This window comes from Sycon ciliatum, chromosome 7 (genome assembly GCF_964019385.1).
Source record: "Sycon ciliatum chromosome 7, ocSycCili1.1, whole genome shotgun sequence".
In the NCBI taxonomy this organism is placed as follows: Eukaryota; Metazoa; Porifera; class Calcarea; order Leucosolenida; family Sycettidae; genus Sycon; species Sycon ciliatum.
In genome coordinates this window covers 3677648-3696058 of record NC_088649.1, presented here as the reverse complement: position 1 = coordinate 3696058, position 18411 = coordinate 3677648, and the positions used below count along the sequence as shown (strand labels likewise).

Here is an 18411-nt window from a genome sequence, read left to right as displayed (position 1 = left end):
CGAGGACACAGGGCAGCAGAGACAGTTGTGCGGCGCCGTGCGCCCGCAAGGACTTGGGCGGCAGAGGTAGGTGTGCGGCCCCACGTGCCTGCGAGGACAAAGGGGCGGCGGAGACAGTTGTGCGGCACCATGCGCATGCAAGGGCATGGGGCAGCAGGGGCAGTTGTGCGGCACCATGTGCATTCGAGGACATGGGGCAGCACGTACCCGCGGCGGTGAGCTGCAATGATGCTAGCTGTTAATGAGCATAAACGCTGCGCTTAACAAATGCGACACACACCACACACACTCGCATACTCATACTCCTGCCCATCACTGATGCGCAGCAACTTGTGCTGGGATTCCACCATTCAACAGCTTGCAAAGCTGATGAATTGACCACCACTAATTTTAGCCTGGCCTAGACCACACGGCTGATTGAAGTGGCTTTTTCTGGCATGCTGTGACGGGAATGGTCTTAGAGACTGCTTCTCCCATTCCCGTTGGCTTTCCATTCTCATTTCGTTGCAATTATTTACACTCCTTCTGCCTGTATGCATGCTCTGTATGGTGATCTGTATCATGAACAGCTAGTACTCTACACACTATCCACCTTTAGGAACACACTGTATTTCTACACATCCATATTCTACCTCCTACACCGTACTCTGAACCCAGCAGGGAGTCGAATACGACTCCGTGTATTTGATTCTGAAAAGATGAAGCTGGTCACGACGAGGGTTTCCCCTCAGTTCTTGGTTAGTCTAGATGGAGTGAGTTTGATTTGTAGTGTTGTCTGAAGCTGCTAGTATGCTTCCTGTTACACATGCACACATGCACACAGGCACACATGCACACAGGCACACAGGCACACATGCACACAGGCACACATGCACGCACGCACTCCCCCCCCCCCCCCCCCCCACACACACACATGCATGCAATCATGTTGATATAAAATTTACACACGACACAGAGCACCACTCATCATTCATTGTAACAGTTTCATGTCCATAGGCAATCATCAGACAACAAATAATTATTTGTCTGATGATTGCCTATGGACAAGGAACTTTTTAGCTTACAACAAATCTATTCGAATGAATATTGAGCACTGTACCGAGGCGAAGGACTCTCATTTGTGATATACAATTAAAAATATATCACGGATCACGTGAGACTCGACTGGAGGCCGGTAGGAACACCACCACAAGGATCGAGGACTCGAACCCGGGACCTTGCTTGTCATGAGCAATGCTCTAACCATCTGAGCTATGGGACCAACGTTGATATAATTCGGGAATTGCGTGTTGCTCCCTATGTGGGAGCTTGCGCTATTCCTGCCCACTTGAATTCTCACTTGACTGACTCACGACTGTCGTTAGGAGCACACGAGAAGTCCATCGAACCTTCCACTTGGCAAACGTGCAGAAAAGCACCACTCCCTGCTAAATACACAGTGTTCCGGGGAATTCACCCCTCATCAGTTGAGCTTGAGTAGGCTGAGGAAGATTGCGCCTGAAGAGCACCACTTCACGTTATGTAGTGCTCTCCAGGCACGAACATCACCATGGATCCAAACTTACAGAGACACTCCGTTTCCAGCTCAACCAAGTATCGCTGAAGTCGCACCAACCTCTTCTTCACGCTGATATAATTGTATAAACGAGAGAGCTTGAAAGCTCAGGGCCCTACACTATGCTGTTTTGCCTAGCTCATGATGCATGTTACCGCTGGTGCTCTTCACGCGTGAAAGAGGACACCATTAAATGATTCTTTTCCTCTATCATAGACCGCACAGGTTCCGTGTGCGCAGTTGCAGTAGCATGACGCGAATCAGCATCATCAAGCCTCCTATGTTCATTTCGTATTTATCTCGTCCTACGTTTCCTCTGACTGGCGCTGCCTCTGCCGATCACGATTATTTTGAAGACGACAGGATCTCTCTTCCAAAGTCTCCTGTGACCGGTGATGACTACTCACATCTCGTTTTCTTTGCACCCGCCTGGATGCCTGCTCAGCGGTATTTTGCTGCCGACGCATCCTATCACGAATTCCAACTATGATTACCCACTTACTTCCTCAGGTTCAAATGCTCTCTCTTGAAACTACTTCCTCCGTTAACAAAACTTCGTGATGGATTTTGATGGATATGAAAGCGCTTAGAACAGGTCAAGAACAGTTTGTATTGAGTGCAAATCACTGGACGAAGGTAGTTCAGCCTATGCACAGCGTCTTTACAAGAGACACTGTTGGCGAAATGAGCAGAGAGTTCAGTTGGTGTCGCTTTCGCTCCACTCATTTTTGACCCCGTGTCGCTGTCGCCATCTGCTGCACGCGAGTCAACATCTCTCTCGAGTCATTGTTCAGCTCGTTTCAGCCTTGCCTCCGCTTCTTTGATTGCACTCCACTGAACCTGATATCGCCATTGTCTAAGCAAGTTGGCTTTCAAGCTGCGTGATCCGCCGCGGTGGCGATTACTCGTTTCCACCAGGGAGTCGTAAAAATATTAAATTTTATGACTCCCTGGTGTCATCTTCGCTCTCCAGAGCTCCGCGAAACGAGGAGTAAAGGCACAGACAAACTGATTCCATTTTCTCCGATGGATACTCCTGCCAGCACTTAACGGCAGCAGCTAGCAAGTCCAGTCGACACTTTCCTTAGCCACGAAACTCGGGTCAGACTGCAGATTTCTGAAACAATGCATGGTCATCAGCATTCGAATCTGAGCTTTGCACAGGTTGAACAAGAACGTTTACCAGTTCAGAATTATTTCATTGTGCCGTGCGATCGGAGCAGCTCCTTGTTCACACACTCATTGTGTGGGCTCGCTGCTCCGTTTCATCGCTCTCTATCTATCTCAAACTCAGTGCTAGAGTAGTAGCGAGACCTCAGGTCGGCTGAGGGCAAAAAGCCTCACCATCACTATGCTCCCACTATACATTTTTTTGTCTTTGCCTGTGAGCTGTGATCATTGTAAAAAAATGAAATAAAAAGTAGAGAGGCCAAGTAGCGCATTATGCCCTCGGAGAAGTGGTATTTCAGTTTCGCTCGCCATGACTGTCATCACCTATGTTGCCACAGCGTAACCATCGATTCCGCTCAGCATGTTGTGAAAGGTCGCTTTTCTTGCATAGTACCTCTTTCATGACATGCCGGGGAAGGCCGAGAAAGTGATCGCAACTCATTTCACGGCAGTTTGTGCGCAAACCAGTCCCTGAAAAATCCATCACGAAGTGTTTTGTTAACGGAGGAAGTAACTTTTAAAATCTTGTAGGACGCATCACGAATAGGGTCCAGCGGATAATGCCGGCAATATATTCGGTATTATACGACTATCCGAGCATCAGAGCATTATGGAGCATTAGAAAGGAACAAAACGAGCATTGTGTGAGGTTTGAGCGGCATAACGAGTTTCATAGAGGATAATATCGGGAAATTCCAGGTTTTTGGCAACAATCGGCTACAATCATGATCATGAGATGTTGTCTGATGATTGGTTTTTGCCATGAAACTCTGAGTAACAACGACACAGCCCTATTTTACTCCTTTTGTGTACCTCGTGCGTACTACGCTTCGCCCATTCCGGGCATTTGAGCACTATGAGTACCGGTGCTTGACTTTGTGTAGACACGTATATCTACATGTAACACCGTTAGCGCTAACGCTAACTATTGCTACATAAAAACGTTATGATTGTAGCGATGTGGTCAGGTAAACGTATACAAGCCATTTGTGAAGCATGCCCAGCCGAGGCCGAGGCAGTTCAAGTGACACAAATCCGGAGAAATTATTTAAGAGGTTTCTTTTACTCTTAGAATAATGGAGAGCTATGGAGGAGACATACGCGAAGTGAATATCAAACAGAGGAAGAAGAGTTTTCTAGTTGTGCCAGAGGCTCTGGCGATAGCATCTCTAGCGGTACTGAAGTAGACACTGATGCATTGCTAAATTTGGACCAGGATGAAGGAGCGGCTATAAACAGAAATAGCTCGTTCCAAAAGAACTGCCTTTTGCCGAGTCCAGCTCAGGAGGCTCGAAAAGAACTAGAATTTCTCATGGACTCAGTGCCAAGTCGATTTCTGAGCAGCGCCTGTCTTACTTTCCTAATGAAGCACGTACAGTTAGTTGTGGACGGTAGTAATGCCAGGCCTACAGTCCAATGCTATCAGAAAGGAAGAGTATTGTGGCAAGCGATACATCTACACACCATCTCAAGGAGAAGATGAGAGCACAAGCAAAGGATGTAAAGTGGCACAATAACTTCTGACCACGTGTTTTCAGGATTTCCGCCAAATGGGAGGTTTCTCCATCTGAGATCGGATCTCAGGAGCTGGCCTCACGTATGTTTTTTCAGATGAAGACATTATTCACAGAGTGGACACAGTGACAGCTTGTCTGCAGGCAGGAATACTATTTGCCAAGATTAACTTCATCCCAACAATGAATGACTACCTGCAATAATGGTTTCATCTCTCATTACATGGATAATTAGGGGAAAGATTTGATACACGTTGTTACGGAATCACACCCATTCTGTTCCCCTGGACGCAGGACACAAAAGACAAGACTGGTTTGTTACATTATGTTATATTTACAAGACGGAAAAGCAAACTGCTCTGACAGAGACGAACAAGAAGACTGACAAAAGGACTTTCGACTACCAAATCGAGCATGGTTATATCACACATGCACGCGACTAGACGAGACAGTTTGGGGAATTGCATCACACAGGAAAACAACACATCATTTCACAACAACCGACTATTCTGCCGCAACCCTGCATCAAAGTTGGAATGGAGAGCAATCAATGGAGAAGCGATCATGTCTTATAGTGCTAAGAAGTGGTGGAGCTCGTGAGAGATAAGGTGGCAGCTTCAGATGCAGATCGGCGATATCAAGAGTACATAACCCAAGAGTGTGCAACTCCAGCTATGGGGTCTGCGACGGCAGAACTTCACATCACGTGATGAACCCGTGCACTCTAGTGCATGATAGATACTGGGTTGTACGCAGCCCAGCTTTGGGTACAACTCTCTTGTGGTCACTTTGCACTGTTTGCCAGCATAACCTTTTGAACCATGTCACGTGATGTGAAGTTCTGCCGTCGCAGCACAGCATAGAGGTTGTGCAGGCAGTTGCACACTCTTGGTTATGTACTCTTGGCGATATGCATAATTTCCTGGAAGTTTGACAATGTGCAGACTTTCTTCCATTTTTGTACCAAACCAAGAGCATTATATCCCTTGCTGAAGCATTATAATCAGCATTATAAGGCAGTTTTTGGAGCACTAGGGTTAGCATTATACGAACATTTTTGGAGCATTATCCGCTGGACCCTAATCACGCAGCTTCATAAGTAAAAATTGGTTGTGAGCAACACTGGCTCACACTCAAATCACTGCTTTTCACCAGAAAAAAATTTTTTTTCAACGTTTCGGTCATGAAATAACCATCATCAGGAATGAAGTGGGCACACCGGTTAGGATGGGTTAATAAATGAGGAGAGCTGCGAACTGATAACAAATCACACCTGAATGCACTACCGTAGAATCCCGCGTATAAGCCCATGCTCGCGCATAAGCCCAGGGTTAGTTCGAACATCACAGAGCTTCATCCTACAAGCCCATGGGCCTAGTTCATACCAAGAGTCCATAAATTATGGACTCTTGGTCATACCACGTGCATAGTCATGTACATGTACATGTAGTTTTTTCTTCTTCGTTTTTCGTACATTTCAACACAATCATCGGTTGTTTTTGTGTGCACAGTGGTTTTCAGCAATGTACTTCTCACTTCCTTGATACTTTTCAATAGCACAATGTCGGTGTCGGCGTATAAGCCCATGCCCGCGTATAAGCCCATGTTCTCGTATAAGCCCACCCGAAATGTCCTTGTGAAACAGATAAGCCCATGGGCTTATCCGCGGGATTCTACGGTATTACGAGAGAGAGAAAAAAGGACAAAACATCACAAAAAAACCTGGTATAGAAATAACACAATACGCGACAACTCTAAATATGGCAGAGGTACAGGCGCCAAACAGAATGTACATGTACACTAGGTGCGTGCATACATGTAATTGCAGGCGCTAGCAACAACAGTAGTAGTAACAGTGCATGGGGTGCAAAACCACCACTATCCAGGAAAAGCGAGTATCAGGGCCAGAAATATGTACAAGGTAGTACTTCACCAGAGACTTCACAGGAGGTCCCACCCTCCGTTATTGTTTATGCTGGGGCTCGTGTCGCGAATTTGTATGGCTTCGCGTATTCTTCTCCTGGCCCGATCCGACTCAGTGGCAAGGACGCGAACCTCTGTGAATGCCGACTCACCAAGCGGCAGTACCTCGCCGCCATGGTGAATTCGGTAGTGCTCGCCGAGGGCTTTTCCAGACATCTTGTTGCGTGAGTTATCATTGTGTTCTTTTGTTCGCGTTGCTACACTACGGCCAGTCTCTCCAACATACTTCTCCGAGCATTTGCAGGTCAGACGATAAACCACGTTGCGTCTTGTGCATTGTACCTCGCTCGATTGGCATGGAACGCAGGCGGCTTTAGGCCTTCTTCGTCGCCTCGAGGAAGTAACGTTAATTCTAATTGCACTTCCTCCTCGTCTCCCTATTTATAAACTTTTACATAGCGCATATGGGATGCGTTTCATGGTACTGTACGGGACATGTACGAGACATGCCGACGCCCTACATACGCTTTCCCTTCATACAATAAAACTGGCAAAACGTTACATAACACATACGGGATGTGTTTGATGGTAGATCTACGGTACGGGACATGTATGTGTGTGTGTGTGTGTGTGTGTGTGTGCGTGTGTGTGTGCGTGCGTGTGTGACAAACAAACAAAACCAAACAAACAAATGGAATTAAAGCTGTGTGGACCCTGGCTAGCGCCAGACGCTACTGAAGTAATGTCTTTTGCATAGCTACGGGAATAAATAGATCTACAGCAGATCTACAGCATAATAATTATGCGTACGTGCAATATAGTGTTTTTAGTAGGTCACCACTTTCCTTACATTTTATCCCACGCATCTGACTTCCCCGGTATATTTGCCAAAGCTTGTACCCTGTATCCTGCACTCATAGCTCCTGTGTTATCGTATTGCTGCTGGCCTGGGTTGCTGCACACATGATCACCATCTTAATTCGTCATAGCTACCCAGACCCTATACCTAGCCTTCCCTTGCACTTCCTCAAACTATCTCACTATCTCACTCTCTTGCTCTCAGTCTGCATGTAATTGTCCGTCTCTCTGGTCTCTCTGTCTCACACCGCGTCATTTATCCCAATATAATGTATTCCCCAGTCTAGCTCGCCCCCTGACATGCTGTGAATGTCGAGCACGGGGATTCAGAGGATGCAGAGGACTCAACAGTTTGAATAGAGGTTAGGCTCTTGGCTAATACAATGATAATAGGTCATGTTTTCATCTTCAACTTCTTTAGTTAAAATATTTGCACAGGATTCTTTTCCGAAACAAGAGTGGTGTCATGGAACATTTCACCTACGTCTGTACTATCCCCGACTCGAACTTGTAATGTGTGTCCTCTCTCCAGCGGTAACGCGCTCACTGCCCAGCCAGCTTCTTCCCTCTTGGGCTCTGCAGGGAACAAGGCAGAATGCAGGTTTGCAAAACCTCTACAGTGAGCTTACCAGTACTCGACATCCATTGGGCATGTACATTTGCACTCCATGAAATCCGACCCAGAGTGAAAAACTGGCGCCCTGGATCAGTTCTGATTACATTATTGTATTGTACTTTGAAGTACAATGTGTTCATGTACGTCCAGCCGCAGTTGTGCCACTTCTAGTGTGTCAAGGCCCGTGCTAGTTGAGGGCACCAAATACGCACTCTGGGTCAGATTTCACAGAGCACAACTGTACAAAGCCTCATCAGCCGAAGTGCGTGTACAGTTCACTTACGATAATTATTGTATATACATGACTGTACTTTGGTATGCTGGCGCAAAACAATTTGCTAATAGAGGAAGACGAAATTGAAAGCATCTCACTGCCTTGAAATTTCACATGGCCAGTATTTTTTGGAGCTGCGACCTGACAAGAACAAGCCGAGATTTATTATTATTATTATTATTCTCGTATCCGTTCCCAAGGGGAACTCACGACAATGGAGTGAAAAACATAAACAAAAATAAAAACATGGTGATGTGGAGATAATAGTGTTGCATACATTGAGTACAAAATAATACAGATACAATCAGTGCTTCGGATGCCTGTAGACCCTGATATAGTAGTGAGCACAAGCACCGTCCACACACGTAAGACAGTCCATATGTTCATGTGATGGCCGAGCAGATGTTGCCCCAGCCGAGATTTACTCGCTGAAAAAGCGCTGAGTGCAGAGCACCTACCGGTAAAATGCGTCATTTGGAAACGAGACTTTCGGTCCCAAGGGCAAAACATCTCCTCGATGTGATATTCTAGAATTTGACCTAGTCTCGCTGAAAAATAATGCGATATTGATTCTCCTATCGTAAGTATTCAAACTTGTTCCACAGAATCAGGGTCTGGGTTAGAGGGAGTGAAGTCACTGCTTTAGGTTAAAATCTGCACTTGCACCTAGATATGAGTGTTCACGGTTCTAGCCAGGAAAAAAAACTGTGAGGGCGGGGGTGGGGGGGGGGGGGGGGCAGGGGAAACAAACAGTTTACCCATTTTTCCATGTTCCACTATTACCTTGCCACACAAAATGCAACGTATGGGTGCTGCGAGCACCCGAAATGATGGATTTGAGGCCCCATTTTTCGTTGTGTGAACTGAAAATACACAGAATCTAACAATGAGTAGGGCAGTGTGCCATCAGAGTAGGGAATGGGGGCAATGCCCCCTCCCCAAACTCCTTTGGCTAGAACCCTGGTGTTGATATGGATGTTGACGCGAGTGTTGATAAGAGTGCAAAAATCCATTACAGTATGGCGGACCCTCGTGCACATCAAGAATTTACTACAAATTATCATTGGCCGAGTCACTATCCAGTGCATGTGCCATGAGAGGGGGAGTTCAATCACTACATTAATTACTATTCATTGTTTTGAGGGACAGTTGCAAATGGGAAAAGTGTGAAGAAAAAATTGACTGCCATCACCAGGACTCAAACCAGGGACCCTCGCTCATGGACAGCAATGCTCTACCACTAAGGCCGCTGTCACTCTGCACACTTTCCAGGCATTCAGCCGAAGATGCGAAGAACATTTCAACCTTTTCCCTGACTTCGGCTGAATTCTGCAGCTTTTCCGCTGAAAGTCTTTTAGCCAAGAAAAGTCTGGCTGAATTCCACCATACACATTCAGCCGCAGCGTCTTTATCATGCTTTTCATTGAGTGTCAATGGATCGTCCACTTTCCAGTTGGACTGTCTTTCTCCCGTGGTTTTTTTCATGTGCTTTTCAATGTGAGTGACCTGTCCAGCACATCTACTGATGCATGCCCGCCTGAACCGGTACGGTTGGTCAGGTTAATACCGGACCAACTTGGTAGCTACTGGCAATGCTGAGGGGGGGGGCAACGCCCCTGCTATATTATGCACAAAGTATGAAAGACTAGGTACAACCGGACCAATTGAAAACTGCTTCCAGCAGTCCTCCGATGCATGCACTCTGCAGCCAGAGACGAGATTTTGTTGCGAAGCTGACACTTGTCCTTTCAAGACGCGAAACATCAAAATATAGAAGTTTGATGATCGTCGTCAGCTCAGGAAAGAATAGAAGTTCGTTGCAGGAGAGTAAGGCTCTCGTTGGTTACAGCTGGATCATTTTTCTTTCTAAAATTACTTGTCAAGGAGCTTGTATTGAGAGAAATCTCAAGGCAGGTGATCTATTTCAGTGAAAAATAATTAGAGAGTGTGAAAATTGGAAACCACTTGAACATGTTCAGTCTTTCAGTTAGCACTGAGACTGCAGTGTGACCAGACAGTCAGCTGAACGGTGCTTAAAGCGCAACAAGCGTTTCAGCTGGTCAGCCAAAAGCTCTTGCACTGCGACCGCGGCCTAAGCTATGGTGAAGTTGTCATCTAAGCAGCAACCGTTCAACATTTTCTTCAGACTTCGTAACTTACCCTCCCCGTCAATCAATGCAGCCAGCTCGGACCCTGCAATCACAACACACATACAATACACCACCACATAGTATTTTCAACTGCTTATAGTCATGATATCATATTATTTCCCACACTGTTCATACTTGATCATACCCAATGCTGTAGACAGCAAGCTGTTTCGGCCATAAAGGCCTCATCAGTATAGCTACAAGCTTTAAGCAAGCCGAGCTACCAGCCATGGTGAAAACGATAGGGGCATAGGAACAGGTCCGGCAGATCCAGCGGCCGCCAGACCAACGTTTCGCCAAAAAAATAAAACGAGAGAGCTTAGAAGCTCATGGCCCTATGCTATGCTTTTTGCCTAGCTCATCATAGATGTTATTAGACACACACACACGTCACGTACAGGCTAGCATGCGGGGGGTCCCAATACAGGAAAACCTGGTGTAAGCGACCTCTGTCTTTAGCGACCACCTGATCTTAACGACCGTTTTTCCATGCACGGACAGTTCTATACAGAAACTGCACCGGATACAGCGACCACCTGCCTTGCACGACCAGCGACCGGCTTTTTGTGTACCAAGTGCCATATTCTGCACGCAGCGACCAAAACTAACCAAATGTGCCATTTTGGCTGGCAGAGCTCACTGCAACAGGATTGAAGTGCGCTCTGAAGCACGTGGATGCAGTCAACTGAAGTGATAAGTGACAGTGCAGAATGCGCTGCATGCACTCCAGTGAGGTGTGCTTTGCCTGCACGAGAGTATTCTATGCTCCACACCTGTCAATATGAGTACATTGAAGTACAATCCTGCACATGTATGCATAATCCGATATACCACGAGTGTTTGGGATCTGGTTCTACAGACCACCTGGCTTTAACGACCACTTTTGCTTGCACCGTGGGGTGGTCACTTAAACCAGGTTTACTCTATATTATTTACCCAGTAGGTAGTACATGACCAGTGGTGGATCCAAGGGGGGGGGGGGGGGGTCCCGGGGGTTCCACGGAACCCCCTAAATTTTGCAAAGTGCACTGCTAAGGAAAATCGAAAATTTCATGCGTGCACAAAAGGTTGTGAGTCCGATCACTGTGCAGTGGAGGAGTACAGTATCACACACGCAGTACATCGATACTGTACTGGCGTTCATATCCATGATTTACACAGACTGACTGTAGAGCAGTGCAGTGTAGATCTATATACGATCACGTGTGACCATGTAGATATGCCAGCTACCAGTGCTTCGAGGTGGCCACACACCACGAGCAGTTGCTTTGTATGCTCTACCACCATGCCACAGGCCAAGGCAACCGACTGTGGGTGGTTGCTCCCTTTTCCAACTTTCAAAACGATCCAAACTAACCTTCATTGGCGCTCTCATTCGCCGCTGCTCTTTAGTTGGATGGGTGTAGTCAGTATTCCTTGGACTAATTTTGAGGATGAGAAAGGATATTCCCAATGATGACACTCTTCAAGTCAGAAATGGGAAATACGAATCATCCAGCTCAAGCTCCTCAGAAGATGAAGGCTCCGACATCCAAGTGAAGTCGATAATCTCTACCTGCTGGGGCATGCAGTAGTGGCTACCGGTAGTTGGTCCTCCGCGGGAACACAGTCCTGCTCTAGTGATGTGTTTTAGATGACACTGGATGGATTATCGACACCATTTTTTTGTTTATATCAAGTGAAGAAGTGTTCGTGTGATTAAAGAGCATTTCGCATTGAAAATGCTTTAAATTTCCGACAGTAGAAATGAACGGGAAAGTGATCATTTCGGTATTCCTGGCTCTCAACATACCCACGGCGTACAAATTCTTTACAAGACGTTGAAAAGTTATTCCTCACTGAAGTTGTGTGCCACTAGATTGCAATTGATGCAATTATGTGTCTGTACAGTGCGTTAAATGTCTCTCCCTGCTGAAGACTTTCAGTGCTTCATAGCATGAAATCCAACTAACACAATTGGATTGTCGTAATTACAACAGCGCAACTTCAATACAATCTGATTCCGTATGCATATACTTGGAAGTACATTATGGGCTGTTGAATTTTGGTTAAACCGGAACACCCCCCCCCCCCCCCCTCCATGACGGTATTATTTTTAATTTTTATAGGACCTTACAAATCTCTGTATTAGGGCTCAAACAGATAGTCCGATTAACGGTTTAAGACCGGTTTTGATGAAAAGATAACAGTTAAAGGGGAAGTATACCCTGAAATCAATTTTTCGCCAGTTGTAGTCTTCAGTGTGCTGAGTTGAATAGTCTTGGTCCGAGGAAGCTGAGACGCTCCCCTACTCCTTTATTCCCAATCGAACTCGCGCACTTCCACCGGAACTGGATAACTGCGCCCTACTAAATGGGGATTTGTATGCAGAATGTGACCAAAAGCGCCGTTTTGTTCTTATAAAAGCACGGATGACCGCAATTGGTCCATATGTTGTAGTCTTTTGGGTGCTGAGTCGGCTGGTTTTGGTCCGAAAAGTGTGCGATGCAGCGTTCGGCCCTTATTCCCAATCGAACACGGATGAGTAAGCGGTCACGTGCTCACGCGTACAACAATCACCTGGTCACCGTTCCTGCAGGCTACAACTTTCACACCAAGGTTCAACTCAAAGGTTCAAAGGTTCAACTCGAGTGACAGGAATGCTGTAAACGTTTTAGCCTGCAGGCACGGTGACTAGGTGACTGGTGTGACATGAGCACGTGACCGCGTACTCACCCGTGTTCGATTGGGAATAAGGGCTGAACGCTGCATCGCACACTTTTCAGACCAAAACCAGTCGACTCAGTGTCCAAAAGACTACAACATATGGCCCAATCGCGGTCGTCCGTGCTTTTATAAGAACGAAGCTGCGTTTTTAGTGACCTTTTGCATACAAATCCCCATCTAGTAGGGCGCAGTCACCCAGTTTCGGTGGAAGTGCGCGAGTTCGATTGGGAATAAGGGAGGAAGGGAGCGTCTCAGCTTCCTCGGACCAAGACCATTCGACTCAGCACCCCGAAAACTACAACTGGGTAACCCTTTGAGCCCTACCATGGCATCCATGGATTCCTACAGGGTTCACGCAGAGGTAACAGTCCCAATATGCATTTCAAAATTATCTATTTTCACTCACCAGATTTGGAATATCTCCATCTTGGTCTCTTTGGAAAGCTACAGATCTCCTCTCTTCAGATATCGCCACAATATACTCAACAGGAGCAACAGAATCACCTTCATGTCTTTTGAGAGCTACCCTATTGCGCCTGAGCGAGATACTGTACCCACATCCAAAAATGTCATTGGTTCTGAAGTTTTCCTCAACGTAGAATGGTGATTCAAAGTCCTGCAGATTACTGAAGCTCAAGCGATTCATTTGGTCTCCAGTACCCATGCGCTATGCAACCATGAGTCACAGGGGAAGTCCCGTACAAACACTGCTGTGCACGCCACGCACGCAATTAGAAACCAAATCAAGGTATCTGTGTTTCGCTCTTCGGCGCTCAGTGATTCTTCATCGCGCTATATCAAACGACACATCGTTGGAAAGCTTACTCTCTAAGCTTTCCAATGAGCCCTCATTCTTGGCGATCGGAGAAAGGACAATGGTGTTATGACAATTTGAACAATGATGTGTATGCACTGCACAAACATGCACAGTCGCACACGAGTTAACTTGTGCTTACGAGTTAACTCGTGGTTCAGGCTGAAAGGGTGTTAAAAGGTTTGATTTTCTCGTATTCCTTCCCTTTAACCCCTTTTTTGGCTTTAGCGCGAGCGTCGTACTAGTACGACGCACATGAGTTGCATGCCCCACGGCCGTCGTACTAGTACGACGCGCGCTGTACACTGTACAGTGAACCTGCATCTCATAGTCGTGGGGTCCGTGTTGAGTCCATAGTGACTTGTTCAAACTATCGTTACTCACTCAATACTTGGTCGATTCTCACAATCGAAACATGTATCTGCAAGAGAAAACTCCCAGCTGGCGATAGAAACAATCGCCGAAGCGATGCGACTACCGGTTGTTGAGATATGCGACTCGACACGGCAAATTTCAACTCGATTTTTTTGCGTGCTCTGCAGAACGCGTATTTTCCATCATGGATCATTTGTGCGCTACCTGCTGCCATGGAAACAAGATTCAAATGATGGTAGTGGATCCCGTGAGTCCTCACAAAAATTTGAGCTCGATACGAGCAAGGAGACCGAAATGGCAACTGAATATTTGACCTCGGTTAGTCTTGGCCGTGCTCAAGTCTGTCGAGCGCGTGGATGAAGTTTGCCAGACTGTAGCACGGGGTTTGGGTTTCGCTCCGAGCTGGGTTTGACACCAGTTTGTCCCTCGTCTCCAGACCTTTCCAGGAAGCTCAAGATCGTGGAATTCGTCCAAGGGAAGGTAAAGTTATCGATCCTTGAGCAGCTAGTACTTTCATGGGAAAATGCGACTTTTACAGGTGTTGACGTGGGGCGCACTCAGGTAGCGTCGTGCTAAAGAGGTTAACCGTTTGTGTAAAGGCTACGCTGGTGCTTTTCGAGTTTAAGTTCGCATTTTTACCGAGTTTTGGCAGTTTCATAACTTATCGTGTCTGTACACCTGCATATATGTACACTATTCGTGACAATTTGAATCAATTTCATGCCATCTTTAAGAGTCGACAGCTGTAACGACCAAAATATCACCGGACTTTGCCAAATTTCCGATATTGCTCAAAGATGGCTGCTGTTATCCCTGTGTTATAAAACCACAAGTTCTCAAATGTGAAAGGCCTTCTCGCTGTACGTTTAAAACTCGCACGTCTCCAATACTAGAACGTCTCCAATTGTAGTACATGTTGAGTGTGGATCAAAAATATAAAAGGACACGTCTCTAATAATAGTACATGCCGGAATGATGTGATGGGCATTACTGGGATACAGGTACCAGGGTCTACCTTACTTCGTTTTTCTTACCCGTTCATCATCTTTGTGTCTTTGTACACTGATCTTTACCATGGTGGGATGCATTTACAGCCTTACAGTATCATTATCATGAGTTGCTTGCCACCCAACCCAGACAATCAATCTTTCCAGAAACAATAAAAGTACACGTCTCCAATACTACTGTTGTGGACATGGGAAATCCGGTCGCACGTCAAGCGGCCCCAGGGTGCTGGCCATGCAGCCGTGAGTAAGCGGTACGAGTCCACACATGCATTGTATACGCTGCAGCGCGCTAGTCGCATGGGATCAACATGTGCCCTGCACGCAGCGTTCTGTACGCGCTGAGGGCGCCGGCCCCGGTCAATCGAACGGATTTCCATGTCCACGACAGTAGTAGAGTCTCTCCCAGGGAGACGTAAAAGCCCGGGAGAGGACACGGCACACATTCCCAGAAAACATCTTTGACTCGCGCTGCCGGGGAACGCTGCCAGGGCCTAGAGAACGCGTGTTGTGAGGCCAGGAAATTGTTATTTTCGAGAATTGTTATGTCTTCTTGAAATACTAATTGGGACATTCTCCGATTTCTCTTAGAGCACGGAGACGATTGCTTCGTCGAGTCTTCTGATCTCTTTTTTCATCCTCAATTCTTCCAGCTGCCTCACTCATTCTCTCTCATTTATCGAAGTAAATTTCTTGTGAGGCGATGGAAATGCAAGATAAATCCCTAATTGTACTGCAATTTTATTTGAGTTGGGGTGAACGAAACGAGATTTGTGGAAAATTACGCCACTTCCCGTGTAAGACGCTGGTCGCATCATACAGCCCATATTCCACTGCAGGTGAAGGGTGAAAGTTCTTGTTGAGATCCGCTAAGCTTCCTCGTACTCGTGGAGTTGAATTTGTGGCAGGAATTGCACTGAAATTGCAGTCAAATGGTTGTGAATGAATCGAGATTTGTGGAAAATGAAGCCACTTCCCGTGTTAGCCGCTGGTCGTATCATACAGCCTATATTCCATTGCAGGTGATGGGTGAAAGTTCTTGTGGAGATCCGCTGAGCTTCCTCGTACTCGTGGATTTGAATTTGTGGCAGAAATTGCACTGAAATTGCAGTCAAATGGTTGTGAATGAAGCGAGATTCGTGGAAAATGAAGCCACTTCCCGTGTTAGCCGCTGGTCGTATCATACAGCCCATATTCCATTGCAGGTGATGGGTGAAAGTTCTTGCGGAGATCCGCTGAGCTTCCTCGTACTTGTGGAGTTGAATTTGTGTCAGAAATTGCACTAAGATTGCAGTCGAGTGGACTTCTGTGCGTGTGTTGTGAGTGAACCGCAACGGCTCCCTCGTCATCGTCAAAACGCAACATAGAGCATTATTACGCACTCGTTCCATGATTCATGATATTGCCAGGATTCTTTTAAAAACAATCACTATGTGTTCCCTATCTATTTACATAGTACATGGTTGCAGTTCGTTATTTATAAATCTTGATAATTTCGACACTAGGCTTTTCTACTCGTATACTGAGTACTTTAGGAAACGGAAGGCTCAGCCTCCAGATCGGCCAGAAAAGTTCTCTGTGAATCTAACCGAAGTCTCGGCGAGTGTACTTCCTCCGCGTCATTAAAATTGTCGCTTCGCACATCGCAATGTTTGTGACTTGGCTCGTCTTAGTCAGACTGTCGCAATCGCTGTTTTCTGTGTTCGAACATTGGTGCGACCCTTCCTGCGCAATGTCTACTTGTTACTGAAGCCGTGGTGGTCTCGGACTTTGTCGGAGCTCTCTTCCGCACCAAGAAAATTCATCGCGCTCCGCACTATTCCGCGCCAGAGCGCAATATTGTTTTTCTGGAGTTCGTGCCGTCCCACATCGCTCCTTGGGCATTTATCAAGACTGCAAGCTCGGATATAAGAATCCTGGTATCTCTCCTAAATACGAAATGCTGAAGTTGACGGTGGCAAGAACAAAGTGTTCTCAAATTGCTTGAAAACGAAGTTTCTTTACCTGAATTTGAACGCGCGTCTTGTTCAGTGTGTTGAGTGCCGAAGGGCCTGCCTCAAACTCTGATGAAGACGTCGACCTTTGCTGCAAGTGAAGCGAAGTGGCGGGCCACAAACTAAAGCTTGGTCCGTCGACAATGCTCTGCCTCAATTTCTAGCTGATTTATTTGCCCTTCGAGTGGAAAAAATAAATTCGAAGAATCGCTCTGGAAAGCGACAATTTTAATGACGCGGAGGAAGTACAAAAGGTAAACCTATCATTATTTTTGTACTTCATAACGGAATTGTGCACGAAACTTGTGACGCACACGCACACACGCGCACACACACACACACACACACACACACACACACAAACACTGTACAAACACACACAAAAGTACTAGCACATGTGCACATACCCCCCCCCCCCCCCCCACACACACACACACACTCAACTCCCCATCCCCTGTACTGAGTCTGACAGACAGACACACTTCAATCACTTGTTTATGCTTCCTTCGCCACCAGTTTTGGATATGCATGTAGGCTCAACCAGGAGTTGTAAAATATTGGTATTTTAGTACTCCCTGCCCTCAAGACGAGCACAGCACCGTGGATCGAGCAGATCCGCCCGCGCCGGCCTAGCGTGCTTCACTTTCTGGCTGAGTCAAACATCGCCCGCGTGTGCGCATCCCGTGTCCTCTGCCGGGCTTTTACGACTCCCTGGTCTCTCCTATTGTTGTACAGGTTATAGTGGTCCAGGCTATAGGTCTGACCACCTTTGAAAAAATAAAAGTACGGTACATTTATGGGGAAAATACGGTATAATTATAGTCATAATGATTGTGTTCCATCTTACCTGTAATCCAAGCCAATTTTCCGTCGATGTCCACCTCTGGACTATGCCAGTCCGGGTGGAAGCCCTGCTCCATCTCTCACTGCGAGTCCTGCAGTGCCGTCTCCAAGCACACTAGTCTTAAAATGGAGCCGCGCGGGCAGACCCAGACCTAGCGGGGGAGTTGCTGCACACGAAGGAACCCACAGTTCGCTAAACGGCTGGAGATATAATTATCACATTGTACTAGTACGTGGCATTTCTTCGCCGGCCCAGCTCCGCGGTCAGATCCGGCGATTACTCCTTGAATTAAAATAAGAACATTCATGAAAGTGTACCAGTTCGCTGCTGCTCTGCAGTACTTCACGCTGAGTAGATCTACCAAACAAACACAATTTACTACTACCACTAGCAGGTCTACATGTAATGTCTGATTGTCACATGCTCCGTAATTAGGGCAGTGATCGAGTCAGTTTAGCTAGAAAACAGACTACTACTACTAGTACTACCGCCGGTATGACGAGTAAATCTACAGATCTACGTGTAGTAGATCTACTCAAAACGAGTTTATTCAAACAGTACGACATGGAAAAAAGTTAGAAATCCAAAGAATTACAAGGGATGAAACTGGACGA

The 18411-nt window shown here is 46.5% G+C and overlaps 1 protein-coding gene across 1 annotated transcript in view; it reads right to left on the bottom strand.

The window, feature by feature from the left end:
- The window catches only part of LOC135820760 (uncharacterized), a 69615-nt gene extending 51435 nt beyond the window's left edge, over nt 1-18180 (bottom strand). Inside the window, exon 1 of the mRNA XM_065333789.1 lies at nt 17949-18180. The gene's annotated coding sequence lies outside the window, so the exon portion shown is untranslated. The remainder of the gene's footprint in view (nt 1-17948) is intronic.
- Between the last annotated feature and the right edge of the window lie 231 nt (nt 18181-18411).